Source organism: Schistocerca gregaria, chromosome 11 (assembly GCF_023897955.1).
Source record: "Schistocerca gregaria isolate iqSchGreg1 chromosome 11, iqSchGreg1.2, whole genome shotgun sequence".
NCBI lineage: Eukaryota > Metazoa > Arthropoda > Insecta > Orthoptera > Acrididae > Schistocerca > Schistocerca gregaria.
In genome coordinates this window covers 135,130,401-135,147,404 of record NC_064930.1, presented here as the reverse complement: position 1 = coordinate 135,147,404, position 17,004 = coordinate 135,130,401, and the positions used below count along the sequence as shown (strand labels likewise).

General features: G+C 41.6%; 1 protein-coding gene across 1 annotated transcript in view; it reads right to left on the bottom strand.

Annotated features, from left to right (window-relative positions):
• The window catches only part of LOC126294988 (zinc finger protein 345-like), a 112,338-nt gene that overhangs the window by 43,264 nt on the left and 52,070 nt on the right, over window positions 1-17,004 (bottom strand). The gene's annotated exons all lie outside the window — the stretch shown is intronic.

Below are 17,004 nucleotides of genomic sequence, written 5' to 3'. Positions count from 1 at the left end.
GTTTTTTCCTCTTAATTTATATCTAAAAATTCAGCCAATGAGTAGAAGGAGTTGTCATCTAGAAATTCTTTTAATTTATTTTTAAATGTTAGTTGGCTATCTTTTAGTCTTTTGATGCTATTTGGCAGGTGACCAATGACTTTTGTGGCAGCATAATTTACCCCTTTCTGTGCCAAAGTCAGATTTAACCCTGTATAGTGAATATCATCATTTTCTCCTGGTGTTATAGCTATGCACTCTGCTTTTACTTTTAAACTGGGTTGGATTATTAACAACAAATTTCATAACTGAATGTATATACTGTGAGGTTACTGTGAGGATCCCTAGATCCTTAAATCCTTAAATAGATGTCTGCAGGATGACCGTGGGTGGGCTCCAGCAATTATTCTGATTACACGATTTTGAACAATGAATGCTTTTCTACTCAACGATGAATTACCCCAGAATATGGTGCCATACGAAAGTAGTGAATGAAAGTAGGTATAGTAAGTTAGTTTACTGAGATTCTTATCACCAAAATTTGCAATAACCCTAATACAATATGTAGCTGAACTCCAGCGTTTCAGCAGACCATCAATGTGTTGCTTCCAGTTTAACTTCTCATCAATGGATACACCTAAAAATTTTGAAAATTTTACCTTAGCCACAGACTTCTGTTCAAAGTCTATATTTATTACTGGAGCTGTGCCATTTACTGTACGGAACTGTATATATTGTGTTTTATCAAAATTTAAAAGAGTCCATTTGCTGAGAACCACTTAATAATTTTGTGAAAAATATCATTTACAATTACATCACTTAGTTCTTGGTTTTTGGATGTTATTACTATAGTTGTATCATCAGCAAAAAGAACTAACTTTGCATCTTCATCAATGTGGAATGGTAAGTCATTAATGAATATCAAGAACAATAAAGGCCCTAAGACTGAACCATGTGGGACCCCGTACTTTATAACAGTTCAGTTTGAGAAATCAGCTGTTGTTTTAACATTACATGAACCACTTATTTCAACTTTCTGCATTCTACCAGTTAAGTATGAATTAAACCATTTGTGCACTGCCCCACTCAAACCATAATGATTTAGCTTATCTAAAAGATTCCATGATTTACACAATCAAAGGCAGCCAGTAGTTTGCTGACTAGGACCACACAATGACAGGAGCAGCCTCTTGCCAATGCGCAGGTCCTGCAAGCCTCAGCCAGACAGTGAAAGACAGGCAGTAGGAGACAGGCAGTAACAGACGGGCGGCAGGAGACCGACAGACAGACAGACAGACAGACAGCAGGAGACAGACAGCAGGAGACAGACAGACAGCAGGAGACAGACAGACAGACAGACAGACAGCAGGAGACAGACAGACAGACAGACAGACAGATGGCAGGAGACAGACAGACAGACAGACAGACAGACAGACAGACAGACAGATGGCAGGAGACAGACAGATAGACGGCAGGAGACAGACAGACAGACGGCAGGAGACAGACAGAAGAAGACAGACTGACAGTAGAACAGTACAATGCCCAGTGTGCAGTGTGACAGCCAAATAAAATGGTTCCCTTGTTATTTTTCAAAAACTAGATGGTGCTATCAAGATTTGACATCACACTTTGGTTTTAAAATTAATCATTTATGTTATCAAAACAATGGTAACTCGGAAACTAATGGAATAATTGGTTGACAGTGAGCATTTAAACTAACAATGTTCTGAAAGAAGTAAGAATTTCACGTGAAGTTTTCTGTTGGATAACATTTTTACAAATTCATAAAGGCATAAGTCAACAGTTCTTCAAATCAATTTGTTCCACTTTTGGTATTCAGGAATGTTTCAAAAAGACTTTTTACAATTAGTTTTCAGAATATTGTCAGGGTCACACTACCATCAGTGATGCATTTCCCTGAGGCTGACTGAAATTGGTGACTGTTAAAAGAAACTGTACTGTGAACAACATTATTGCAGATCAGCCTGTGTTTTGCTGTTTGCTGGTTTCAGTGGATGTGAATGAAATTTACAAATATTACTGTAATGAGCACAATATATGGATTGGGAGTAAATCAAAGAAGACAAATGTAATGTGCGGTAGCAGAAATGACATTAGCGACATACCTAATATAAAAATTGGGGACCACAAAGTAAGGAATTCTGATACCTTGAAAGCAAAATAACAGATGATGAGGGAAGCAAGAACGATATAAGCAGCAGAGTAGCACAGGCAAACAGGTTGTGAATTGTTACTAGTAAACAGGCCTCAATTAGAGGAAAGATATTTTGAGACTGTTCCTTTGGTGTATGCAAGTGAATCATGGACAGTAGGAAAATCAGTTATGAACAGAATTGAATTATTTAAGATGTGGTGGTATAGAAAGATATTCCAAATTATATGGACTGGTAGTATAAGAAGTGAGGAGGTTCTGCGTAGTATCAATAGGAAATAACTATGTGGAAAACAAAAGAAGAGAGTACAGTATGGAAGGACAAGTATTAGGAGACCAATGAATATCTTGTATGGTACTGGAGGCAACTGTTTCGTATCCTAATCAGAGTCAGACATCAAGATCAAAATGGACGCACCAGCATTGGGCATCCAGAGTTGGATGGCGTTGCGTCCATACTGTGAGCAGCATGGACTCCAAGTCAGTTGGTAAGAGGTCGATGGTGTAAGGGAGGAGGAAAGAGCACGCACGTTCTTCGTGTACATGTGTTGATGTTTCTGAAGCCTTCTAATCACGTACATTATTTCTGCATGTGATTAACCATTTGCACTTTGTTTTTCTGTCGTTTCCCTGTAGCGATTTTGGTTATACGCTGTTAAAGATTATTAGCTTCCATATTTTGAATTTCTCTTGGTTTGTCTTTTAGGATTTGTACGCCGATTTTGCTGTCGATCACTTCATCTTATCTGCAACTCACTATTTCTCAGAAATCAGCTCGTCGCACTCCTGTGACTAGTGCATTTGTAAAGTGACAACAAGGCTGTATCTCACATCTGAATAAGCACATACCAATGGCACAGAAGTTTCTGGAGCTTTGGCAGTGTCTAATAATTCTACATGAACAGCTGTAAAACACATGCAACTGAACAACAAGAGTAGCAGGAAGAGATGTGGCTGCAACACCTATTACAGCAAAAGCAAATGCATGAGCTGCTCAAGAAGAATGCAGAGCTGATTTGAAATGTGAGCATCCAACTGTCTACAGTCGCAGGTTCGAATCCTGCCTCGGGCATGGATGTGTGTGATGTCCTTAGGTTAGTTAGGTTTAATTAGTTTTAAGGTCTAGGCGACTAATGACCTCAGAAGTTAAGTCGCATAGTGCTCAGAGCCATTTGAATCATTTTGAACCATGCAACTGTAAGACGATCACCTGTAGAGAGGCCGTTGCTTCTCCCCACCATTCGCTGGTTTTGACAATGCCACAGAGGAGTGGAAAGACTACCATTGTAGATTTATACCATATTAGAAATGAAGCGGTATAGGTCTAATTAGATGGGTTTGGTGCCATAAGCAAGCTATTTGCTTAGCTTAATCCACAGGCTCTGTGTTATGCCAGCTCACTGCCACCTAAATACAGTTGCTACTCTGGCTCTAACACAATCAGGAGTCATACAGAAAGTGGCCAAACGTGACTTTGCAAGTCGCAGTGTCACGACAGACCCGTTTTTGTAAGTATAAATACATCCCATCTGGCGAGACAGCTCATTGGAAATCGGTGGAACATCCAGTCAACTACTTTTCTTCTGTCAGCTTCAGCTGGGAGCTGATAATGTTTTTCGCCACCGACACCACAGCCCTATGGACCACTCACAGTCTAGATGGGCTCCCATTCCCTAGCCATTGGACACATCGTACACCATCCATTGCTCTCCAGTGACTGGTCGAGGGACTAGTCCTGGGATTCATCACTAACAACAACTCAGCCTTAATGTTGTCCAACTCCGCTCAAAGTTATGATAGTTAAGACACAACATCTGAAAAAGCATATTGAGGCAGCTTGGAATGGGCAGCAGAGCCTCACAGACAAGAGGTGCTGACACCATCACATCCATGCCTGCCTGCCCAAGCCTGACATTCATCACTCACTCCCTGAGCCCTGTATCCAGTGGGCGTGCATTTTCAATGCCTGTCTGACAAGTAAGCCCATAAATTATATCAACCATTGGCTGCATTTATCTTCTGCACCTCTTACAACTCCACCACAGAGCACCACACCTACACTGATATATCCTGTTATAAGTGTGTCGGGGAGCTGCTGTATGTTTGATGACTGCCTGACAAAGGGCAGTAGTAACAATGGGCCTGTGAATTTGTTTCTTGCCTTTCCTTTTTTTCTTTTCTCAGGTATATCGTACATTTCTGGAAGTACGAGACAGTAATCAGAATGTCATCAGGTGCAGGGGTGTTACTATGAGAAGTGTGACACCACGATCTGATGCGATCAGACAACATGGAGTTGCACAGCAAATAGAGAAATTATGAGTAGTTAATGTGGAATTATACATGGAACTCTAAAGGCTAAGGATGGAAAGAAGGGAACCGCCAATTCCTAATAAATCTATATCAATTCTAGATGCCAGCAGATCTGTAGAGAATAACTTTTTTATTTTTTCTATGACTTACATAGAGCTACAAAATGACGGAATTGGAATCACGAACCTGGACTGACGAGCATTTGTTAACTATGGGCCAGATCAAGTTACCAGGAAAGTGTAGGGCATAAGTGATATGTCACGAAAAGTTGAAAAATGGTAAATCTTTAAAGCACTTGAGGAAGGTTTGGTGAAGCGTTATAGAAAGAGAACACGTCTAGATATTATCAGGAACACGTTACTGGGACAGCTCAAAGACAGGGAGAATCTGCAGAAGGTTTTGTGGATAGTATGAAGTAAAAGATGACGACAGTACCAGCAAGGCCATTTTTCAGAAGAAAGGGTGGAGGACACTACATGCATTTTTGTTGTTTTTGCACATTTAGACATCACACAATGTGCAAATGGGGTTTCCAAAAACTTTAAACAAAGCAATAGCAACTGCTACAACTTGCACCTGGATTGGCATAGTAACCAAGTCTAGGGTAAAGAAAATAGTACTTAAGATTCAAATTATAGATGTACTCAGCCTGGACACGTTCGACAGAATTGCAGGAAGTGTAAGTGTAAGAAGTGGAGACGAGATGGGCAGTCTGGCTGTGAATACCTGCACAGGTTTGCACAAATGCAATGGAGTTTGCTGCAACGTAGAGCTTACACTCCAACATCAAATGGAAGAAGGAACAATACAGTCACTACGCACTGTTCCAAGTGAATGTGCGTATGAAAAAGCTCTGTGCAGAATCTATGAAAGATTATTGTTTAACCAGATGTATAAAAGGAAAGCTTTGAAAATTTTTACTATATGCAGGATTGCAGATAGCTGTAGCAAGTCAGGGCACACTTGATACAAAATATTTGAACCCACCGTGTTGTAGGCTAAGTGTTATAGGTGGGGGTAATGTTCATTCATTCAGCTCAGCACTGTTGAGTTCCCAAGTTGGGGAAGTACTTCTATGGAAGTACTCCCTAAGGCGAGCAGTAGCTACAATATTATACTTGGGACAAGTTCCCTAATTAAACATCATGTCAAAGTTGAACTGCAATGGCGCACAGTGGAGCTGGATAGGAGATCGATTCATCTTGGTTCTACCATTGAAAAAACTCAACCGTTGCAAAGTACACCACATACATTGTGGAAGTCAACTAAATTTTGTTCATACTATGTTAGACTCAACTGCCAAGACCTAATACCGAAAGGTACTGGGAAACAACTCTGGGTGGACATAGGAGCAGACCTACCAGTTAAGGCTCTAAGTTTGATGGAAACTGAAGAACTGGATAAGGCACAGTGTCCCATATGCTACCATTTATCCTATGTATGAGAGGTCTGCGAAAGATGGGTAGTGCTCAAAAGCAAGAGACAATTTCAGTTTGCAAGAAGTGGAGGTATTACAAAGTGCACAGATACCAGAACATGGAAGTATTATAGGAAGGATAATTAGATAGGGATTTCAGGGAAGAATATTTCAAACTGGGACAGTCTGTCAATTTAGACACACTGCAGGGCAAAGTTAGCATTTGGAAGGATCTTATAGGGAGGAGATGGAAAGATTATTAGATGCATATGTGTAATTGTTTAACCCTTGCTAGCTGTATCACAAAATTAACATAGGATTACCACTGGGAATGAGCCACTGGTGTATAGAAAATTGTAGTAAATTCCAGATCATCCCCAACCAGTGATGGAGGAATGTATTAGCCACCAGCTCAATGACAGGAACATAAAAGAGACTCTAAGTATTTGGGAGCAACAGTAGTAATTTTGTTGAGGCTATAGATATTTAAATGAATGTACAGCCATGAACATGTACCCAATGGCTAACATCACAAAGATAGTTGATAGCCTTGAGCAATGCTATTATCTTACAACCATGGATTTGTGAATTGGGTATCATCAATTCGAGGTAGCACCATAGGATCAATACAAGATTACATTTATGGTCACATTGCTATTATCATTGCTACAAGGACTGAAACCAAAACAATGCATGATATACCTGAACTGCATTAAAGTCTTTTCTAAGTTTATCCAAGAACACGTGGTACATTTGTGTGAGGTTTTTATGAATTGAACGACTAACAGTTTCGAAAAATGTGATTTTGTATTAAAGAATGTTTGCTATTTGGGCCATAATATTGGGTAGGATAGTGTTTGAATTGATCCATACTGTGTACAATTCCCGCCACCTAGTACAGGGAAACAACTGCAGTCCTTTCTAGGTGTGATTAATTATTATAGGAAATTTGTGGCAAAATTAGCAGAAGTAACAAAATCCCTTACACATATGTTGAAGAAGTAGGTGAAATTTCAGTGGACTGAAGACTGTAACGAAGCCTCTGGGCAGTTAAGTGAATTACTGATCTCTGGTTCTGATGCCAGTAATATGAGTGATATGACTTAGCAAGTATATTAAGTCAGGAAATAGATGGAACAGAGCACCTGATAGCTTATGCTTTTAGAGAGAAAAATACGGGGGAGATATAATGACCTGCACTTTCTTCCAATTGTTAGGTACACCTTGTTGCTCAAGTGACCTACGATAAATTACTGCTAGAAGGGAAACAAGTTCTTTTGCATGATCTTCGTAGAATCTTATAGTAATCTCATCTGGTCCTGACACCTTTCTATTAGTAAGTAATTGTAGTTGTAGTTTTTCTATTCTGCTATTGACTATCTCCGTGTCTGCCATTACGATGTTTGTATGACGATTGAAAAGAGGGATTGTGTTACTATCTTCCATGGTAAACTAGTTCTGGGAGACTGAACCAGTATTTCAGCCATTTCTCTTATCTTCTATTTCGGTGACAGGTCACTGATTGAATGAATAGATGATTTTGACCCACTTATTGATTTTATATGTCACCAAAATCTCTTAGGGTCTTTATTCAGCTTGGTTGACAATGTTGTACTTTCAAAGCTATTGACTGCTTCTCTCATTGTTCTCCTTATGCTCATTTTCGTTCCGTTCAGCTCAGCTCTTGTTTGTCAGCTGGGTTTTTGCTTCTCTTGAATCTGAGATGAAGTTCCCTATGTTTACATAGCATTCTTTTAACATGGCTGTTAAGCCATGGTAGATCTTTCCCATCCCTTAAGATTACTCAGAACATACTTGTCTAGGGCACATCGCACAATTCCTTGGAATTTTTCCCATTTGCTTTCCACATCTTCGTCATCATCGAATATTTGATGCTGACTGCTCAGATACTGTGAAATGTGTATCTTGTCACTCTTGCTAAGTAAAAATATCTTCTACCTTTCTTAACCTTCTTTGTCAGACCTACTGTCATAGGTACTATCAGAGCCTTATGATCACTAATACGTTCCTCTACGTTAACTGATTCGATAAGTACAGGTCTGTATTTTGCCAGGAGGTCTAAGAGATTACCCTCATGCGTTGGTTCTCTAACTATCTGCTCAAAGTAATTTTCGAACAAGACATCCAGAAAAATTGCACACAAATCCCTCTCTCTGGCACTGGTTTTGACAGCAAGACACTCCCAATCCGGACCTGTCAAGATCAAGTTACCCACTATTACAACAGCGAGATCAGGAAAATTATTAACAGCATTCTGCAAGTCCTGTCTGAAGCGCTCTACCAATAGGGCACCTGACCCATACGTTCTATAAAAACATCCAGCTACCATTTTTGAGCTATCTTTGATACTTAACTTCAGTCGCATTAATTCACACTCGGAATCCGTGATAACCTCGCTAGATTTTGTCGAATTGTTTACTGCAATAGATGCGCAGCTCAGGATTTCGTTGTCATTAACGTCTGGTTTCAACCAACTTTCTGTTCCGAATACTACCTGTGCATTATAACCTTCAGTAATCGATACTAATTCTTGGACGTTCCCTTTCATGCTCCTGCAGTTCAATAAAACCATAACAACCTTTTCTGTCTCTGATATGCGACGACGGAAGTTTTGTGAGGACACTGACTAATTTATTAGGCAAATCGTCTTTGATCGGAAGGGAGAGTTTCTCTAACATAAAAAAGCGCCATGTGCACGCCACACATACTCCACTACACTAGTAGCCACTTCGTTCATGTAGTGCACACCTCACCTATTAAGGGGAATCCTACAATTCTGTACCTGATAGTGGAGATCGAGTCTAAGACTCTGGTTTACACTTTCCACTTTACGCCAAACCAGAGGACCGTGATCAACCATGGGTACAACGCTACAAATATGCAGCTTAGCCTACACCCCACCTGTAATGCTAGCTGCCTTCACTAAATCAGCCATCCACTGGAATGAGCCTGGGACGCCCTCAGAACCCAGGAAGCGAGCGTCAACGGTGCCACTGGCTGCATCCACTGTGCTCCACGGCCACCAGCAGGGCCTCTCTTCCCCACCACGGGTGAGGCCCCTGGCAAATATACTGAGTGCACACTGGCATTCTTTCCCACCCTGCTTGCTATTTCCCCTAGGGGCTCCATTACCTACCTAACACTGGAGGTCCCAATTACAAGCATATACACCCTCTGCACTTATCGAGACTGGACAGGAAATCGACCGCTGGCTCAATAGGGCAGGTGTCCTTTGCTGGCTCTCAGTTACAATCAACATTATGTAGCACCTATCTGTTGCTAAGGTGTAGGGAGCCAGCTGCACGACCTGTTCCCTCTTTCGCCTTCTGCTCAGTGTTACATGAATCCACTACTGTCTGCATCTTACTCTTGAGTGAGGATGGACTGGTCAGATACTGCAGATCAGAAAATACAACAACACCCAGGACACCAAGGGATTCTGACTGTACCAGAGGTGTTGCAGGTCTCGTTCCCAGTGCCCAGATGTCGCCACAGCTTTGAGCATTAGCCAGAAGCGTGTCGATGGAAGCCAACGCTGCTTCCAGATGTCTACAGACAGCAGCCAATCCTCCTTGTGTCTGCTCACAAAAAGCACTCTTCGTGACCATATCCTAAAGTGTAAAAATAGTTATAAGACCTCCAATGGCGCTACTGAGTTTGGAATGTACATAAAGAAACACTAAAATGTTCTCTGCAAATTTCTCGTTATGCCATGAGACGGCAAACTCTTAAACAGAAATAAATTTCTCTACTAAGTAGATGTATATAGTTACCTGTGACTAGAGACTCTGCTAACTGAAAGCTGCTGCATGAGAAATATGCAAACTAAAATGCACTGATCTAAACTATATTCCGTGTATCAGTACGAGATTTAAACTTAGTGGTATGATGTGGCAGTCTAACACTGCGAAAATTACACCAGGAAGCTGCCTTAAACAAGGATATGCACCAAGATTTACGCAAAAGTAAAAACTTTCAGTAATTTGCTAACCACTAGTCTACATAGGTATATTTCACTGCTTTACAGAAGCAGTGAACAAAAAAAACTGAACTAAGCTACTGTTTAGCAGAAAACTGCTGCTCTGCTACTACTGCTGGTGCGTCTACTCGGCTCGCCCTCTGCCAGCACTCTCCTGGGCAGGGGAAGTGTCTGATGATAGACTTCAAGTAGCTCCAGTGGCAACTCAGATTCTCGCGTTTCTATCCCTGTGGCAACTTGTTTATTTGGTGAGTGGTAAATTTGCTGCTGCTGCTGGGATGTTCAGAGTATTGATGATTGCAGTTCCCATGCTTACACCTACTTGCTGGTCAAGCTCTTCTCCCGCTGGTAGTAATGGTGTGATGCATGTTGTAATGGCGTTGTGCAAGTGGCTGGGATGCAAATCCACGAGAACTGGAAGAATTAGGCGAGGTCTTAAATATGATTGCTGAGTGTGGTGGGACTGGATGTCCAACGCGTTGGTGGGGATGCCTCCTGCCTGCATCACAGATGCAGCTGGTGCCAACGACAGATTGCGTGCTGCTGCCTGGGCGCAACAAGGAACAGTCAGCACCTCTCAGCCCACTGCTCAACCTGGGTTCCAACTGAATGTGCAAGCCTACGGGAAGACACACTGCTGGCAGCAAGATGTGTAACTTAAAAGTCGGGACTTGCAGTACAGGCCACAGCAAGTACAGAAGCATGCACAACCTGTGCTTGTTCAGTAACTTCACTGGGCCTCAACTGTTGACTCGGATTGTCCAGGGTGAATTTGCTTAACTTAGGGTCTGACAGTTCCTAAGCTCTATCCTGCACCTCCTTGTCCAGTGGTTATCTTACAACTACCTCTGTTTTAAGAATCAGTTTGTGAGATTTGGCAATAAGTACTGGAAAACCTGCATTATTGGAAAGCCCATGCAAGTCAACCATCTAGGAAGTGTAAGAGTGACCACTATGCTACCTCTGTTGATTGAACTGTAATGTTGTTGCGAAAATATGCATTTGGCAGCAAAAATCCTCACTCAGGAAGTTACACAATATGTTTAAATCTAATGTTTCAGCATCCTGCAGGGAAGCATCTTTTGCACCAGCTTATACATGCTACTACTGCTAAGTGACCTTGTCTAACAGTGTAGATGGATGTGCATGTGTGGTTGTCTTGTGTGTGTGTGTGTGGGGGGGGGGGGGGGGGGGAAGAGACAAGTTCAGAAGACAAAGGCAGAAAAGGCATGCCCACAGGAGAGCCAAGTATGAGATAGTGAGCAGTGAATCTCAGGCCAGGATTGGCTGGTGTAGATGTACTAATGTCACCCCTTCTCATCCACTTGGCTCTGCAATAGCCTAACTTAGCATCACATTCCAAGATGCCTCTCAATGCTCTGTCAGACAGCAGTGCCTCAGTTCTCATACTTATGAGTGGTTGGCTGGTTTGGAGGATTAAAGTCACCAGTCTTCTATGGTCATCGGTCCCAGTTATGAGTGGAGCAGGCCAACATTCGACCACAGTGGTAGTCAGCAATGCTGTCCAGGGTCAAACCCCACAACAGCAGCTGGAGAGCAGTGGCATGCATTGGTGGTCACCAGTGGCTCAGGGAGACCTTAGATCGACCCTCAGCCCATCTAGCCTGCAGATCAACCACCACTCCAGTGGTCCATTCGAAATAGCAGAATAAAGAGTACATGCCAAATAAAAAAGTGACAGCCGCCAAAGTGACAGCCGCCAAAGTGACAGCCGCCAAAGTGACAGCCGCCAAAGTGACAGCCGCCAAAGTGACAGCCGCCAAAGTGACAGCCGCCAAAGTGACAGCCGCCAAAGTGACAGCCGCCAAAGTGACAGCCGCCAAAGTGACAGCCGCCAAAGTGACAGCCGCCAAAGTGACAGCCGCCAAAGTGACAGCCGCCAAAGTGACAGCCGCCAAAGTGACAGCCGCCAAAGTGACAGCCGCCAAAGTGACAGCCGCCAAAGTGACAGCCGCCAAAGTGACAGCCGCCAAAGTGACAGCCGCCAAAGTGACAGCCGCCAAAGTGACAGCCGCCAAAGTGACAGCCGCCAAAGTGACAGCCGCCAAAGTGACAGCCGCCAAAGTGACAGCCGCCAAAGTGACAGCCGCCAAAGTGACAGCCGCCAAAGTGACAGCCGCCAAAGTGACAGCCGCCAAAGTGACAGCCGCCAAAGTGACAGCCGCCAAAGTGACAGCCGCCAAAGTGACAGCCGCCAAAGTGACAGCCGCCAAAGTGACAGCCGCCAAAGTGACAGCCGCCAAAGTGACAGCCGCCAAAGTGACAGCCGCCAAAGTGACAGCCGCCAAAGTGACAGCCGCCAAAGTGACAGCCGCCAAAGTGACAGCCGCCAAAGTGACAGCCGCCAAAGTGACAGCCGCCAAAGTGACAGCCGCCAAAGTGACAGCCGCCAAAGTGACAGCCGCCAAAGTGACAGCCGCCAAAGTGACAGCCGCCAAAGTGACAGCCGCCAAAGTGACAGCCGCCAAAGTGACAGCCGCCAAAGTGACAGCCGCCAAAGTGACAGCCGCCAAAGTGACAGCCGCCAAAGTGACAGCCGCCAAAGTGACAGCCGCCAAAGTGACAGCCGCCAAAGTGACAGCCGCCAAAGTGACAGCCGCCAAAATCATTCTTCAAGACATAGGTAGCACTTGGAGAGAGAGGAGGAGGAGAAGAAAAAAAACCACGTTCATTTTGAACCCTCTGAGCATTTGAGTTGTAATACCTAGTATGAATGTACCTTCAAGCAAAAATATGAAGTCACTTTAAAATTATTTATATCAACTTCAATGGAAAATGCAGTTTCACCATTTGATTAGTGTTATTAATCTCAATTCGTCTAATACAACCATCAAATTTATATTTTTCACCAAGAAATGGTAAAATGCCAAATTTCGCCAAGTAAGTATTTGAACAACTTATTGAAAACTACAGATTTTGTATTGCTTGTGTTCCACATCTGGCAGTATTTTCATGAATTATCTGTGTGTCTGTCTCCAACTACCCAAACATAGCTCAATGTTCCGTGGGTCACTCACACAATAAATTGTAGTGATGTTCAACGAGTTGTATTCCATTCTATGGTGTGTACATGGCCAAGAAAAAAATTCCCTGATTTTTCCCGGGATTTACGGTTCAAAATACACTTTTTCCTGAGGGGAAGTACATTTTTCCTGTGATAAGTGACAACATACTTTCCCCCAGAGTTGTAAAACTACAGCCAGCCATTGTGGCCGAGCAGTTCTAGGCGCTTCAGTCTGGAACAACGCTGCTGCTATGGTTGCAGGTTCGAATCCTGTGTCGGACATGGATCGTGTCATGTCCTTATGTTTAAGTAGTTCTAAGTCTAAGGAGTGATGACCTCAGATGTTAAGTCCCATAGTGCTTAGAGCCATTTAATAAATAATCCAACCTTTGAAAGGTGAAGGATTCATATACCAACAATATGTACAGTGCACATTTTTGCGTTACGAAAGTCTAGTATGAAAATATGAATTCTACCAAATATAGTCTTTTGACAATGTTGACTGGAATACTCTTTTTCAAATTATAAAGGTGGCAGGGGTAAAATACAGGGAGCGAAAGGCTATTTATAATTTGTACAGAAACCAGATGGCAGTAATAAGAGTCGAGGGGCATGAAAGGGAAGCAGTGGTTGGGAAAGGAGTGAGACAGGGTTGTAGCCTCTCCCCAATGTTATTCAATCTGTATATTGAGCAAGCAGTAAAGGAAACAAAAGAAAAATTTGGAGTAGGTATTAAAATTCATGGAGACGAAGTAAAAACTTTGAGGTTCGCCGATGACATTGTAATTCTGTCAGAGACGGCAAAGGACTTAGAAGAGCAGTTGAACGGAATGGACAGTGTCTTGAAAGGAGGATATAAGATGAACATTAACAAAAGCAAAACGAGGATAATGGAATGTAGTCAAATTAAATCGGGTGATGCTGAGGGAATTAGATTAGGAAATGAGACACTTAAAGTAGTAAAGGAGTTTTGCTATTTAGGAAGTAAAATAACTGATGATGGTCGAAGTAGAGAGGATATAAAATGTAGACTGGCAATGGCAAGGAAAGCGTTTCTGAAGAAGAGAAATTTGTTAACATCGAATATAGATTTATGTATCAGGAAGTCGTTTCTGAAAGTATTTGTTTGGAGTGTAGCCATGTATGGAAGTGAAACATGGACGATAACTAGTTTGGACAAGAAGAGAATAGAAGCTTTCGAAATGTGGTGCTATAGAAGAATACTGAAGATAAGGTGGATAGATCACGTAACTAATGAGGAGGTATTGAATAGGATTGGGGAGAAGAGAAGTTTGTGGCACAACTTGACTAGAAGAAGGGATCGGTTGGTAGGACATGTTTTGAGGCATCAAGGGATCACAAATTTAGCATTGGAGGGCAGCGTGGAGGGTAAAAATCGTGGAGGGTAAAAATCGTAGAGGGAGACCGAGAGATGAGTACACTAAGCAGATTCAGAAGGATGTAGGTTGCAGTAGGTACTGGGAGATGAAGCAGCTTGCACAGGATAGAGTAGCATGGAGAGCTGCATCAAACCAGTTTCAGGACTGAAGACGACGACGACGACGACGACGACGACGACGACGACGACGACGACGACGACGACAACAACCAAATATAGTACGATAGCTTACGAAGCACTGAAATTGAGATTGTGATCTGCTTCTGTCACCTGTTACAGCTCATGTCACATGATCTCTCCTTCCAATAACAGCAGATATTCACAGCATGGGACACATGATGTAGTCAGCCAATAGCAATATCACTTAAGTAGAGCAAACACACGAATAGGAAAAGTTGGTTTGAAAATATATAAATTATATATAACCACAAGAAAAGCTAAAGTCTCAGATGTACTACCAAGCTTTCTTAGCTAAGATACATCAAACAAATGTACCAGCGAAATTTTTAATAATGACATACATGGTTGGTCTTCTGGGTTCGGAATTTTTCTATGGGGGCTGCTCCTCAAAGTGTTAGGGTTTGAATGACACTCAAACGCTCCTTGACTTAAGAAATACGTCCACATTCTCACACAGATTAGTTCTTCTTGCGTAAACGGAAATTTATTTTGAAAATAGCTCAATGTTTTTCCGCCACCTGTTAATGGCTTAAACATGGGCGACAGATCGCAGCCATCAGTCGAATACTATCGCCTGTAATCGGGACACGCCACCAAGAGTGACTTGTCAAGTAATTTCAATGAGTGTTACGAAGCTCACTGTATCAAGTTTTGGAATAGAAAATGAATGGCAATGTTCAGCAGCAGCAGCTGCTGCTAATTTCTGTATCCACAGGAAAACTTTAAAAACGAATTTAAAATAAATGAGAATTATAATTTATTAAACTTGTTTTAAACAAGTTTCTTTGGAGCTACGTTACTTCACAGAATATATTACTTTTCCACTAACAGCAAATGGGTTGTGTACATCTATCCAGGGTGCCAGTACAATTTACATTTATTAGTCCTTAGTTCCTTTTTATTCATCAGTCTCAATTCAGCTGCAAGCATTTACGCAGTTAACTCGATTTGTCTACAGAGATGCTGTCAATAGCAGGACTACTGATTACTTTAACTCTTGTTATAAATTGTACAAATGATAGGTTATACGAAATAGCAAGGGATATGAGTATAACTAAAATAGAATTGCCATGAATATTATATTAAAATATTCTCTTAACGTTACAGTAGATATGTATGTCATTCTGTTCAGAAGTTAAAACCTTTAATAATGTGTACAATTATTTCATAAATAACTCAAAATCTTAAGTGGGAAAACACTATCACAACCGTAAACTTTCCCTCAATTCTGCTCCTGTAGCAGAAGCTTCAAACTGCTAATCACTGCAAAACTGGACCGTGTATTCCGAATTACCTGTTAATACAAATGGAAACTCTGGCTTCCACTTCACTTCTCAGAGTAGTTCTTGGTCCCTCGATAACTTTCAATTCTAATGTAAACTTACTAAATTTTGGCAAAACGAAACAAAATAAAACTGCGCAAGCATACTTCATGAATAGAGAAACGAGTCGCTGCCATATTGTCACACAGCTCTGCTAACACAAAAGGTGCATGCATGACTTGCACGCAATCCATCAGATTGCCTGGGATTTCCATCCAATCAGTGACTGATCACTAATTTGCCCAACCACGTGATCTATGAAGCGATTGTTCGCCCGTGAGACCAGTTTATTATGAAGCATTGTTTAGTCTTTGCCATACAGCCTTTGAAACATTCTGCAAACAGCAGATGCTTTTGTGTGCATGTGTTTTGTTGTAAATGGCGCATTTTCTTTGCAGCTTAAGTTTTAATTTCGCATTATTGTCTCCTTTATGTTTTATAACCGCAGCAGTGGGCTAAAGGAGAGTCATTTCTTACCAATCGAAGTTACAAAAATTTTTGCTGGAATCTAAAACAATAGGAAATTCGCAGAATTCCGTAAAATTCCTGAGTTTCTCCTGGATGAAAAAATACCCAAGTTTTTCCCAGATTTCCTGGATGTTCTGGGGCGTGTACACCCTGTATTCATATTATAAACTAATTTTGTAAATATGTGCTGCTCAGTTACAAATTTTCTTTGTAAAATTTGAATGTGAGTAGTTTCTGCTCATCACGTTTTACGTGTTACAATAATACAAATTTTTCTGTTGAATAGAGACAGTTGTAAAGGAGAAGCTTTCTTAGTTTATCTTCAAATTTTACTTTGCTGTCTAGGTAAGTGATCACAAATTTTATTGCCATCGTTGTGCACCCTTTTTGTACTGCAGTCAACCCTGATGTGGGACAATGAATGTCTTTTTCCTTCTATATTCTAGTTATATACATTAGTGTTGCTTTTTACTGCAGTAGATTATTCCCAACAATCTTCACGGGGGAATAAAAATACTGTGAATTAGTAGTCGAAATGTGCCACTTCTTGAACAGATGTGAACAAAATGATTGTGGGTTAGCACCATATATCCTTAGTGTGTTTTTGAGCAATGAAGACTTTTTTAAAGATCAGTTATCCCAGCCGATTATTCCATGTGACATAGGAAGAAAATATTCAAAACATTTAGGCTAAGTAGATAAAAACAAAAATTATGGCTCATTTCTCC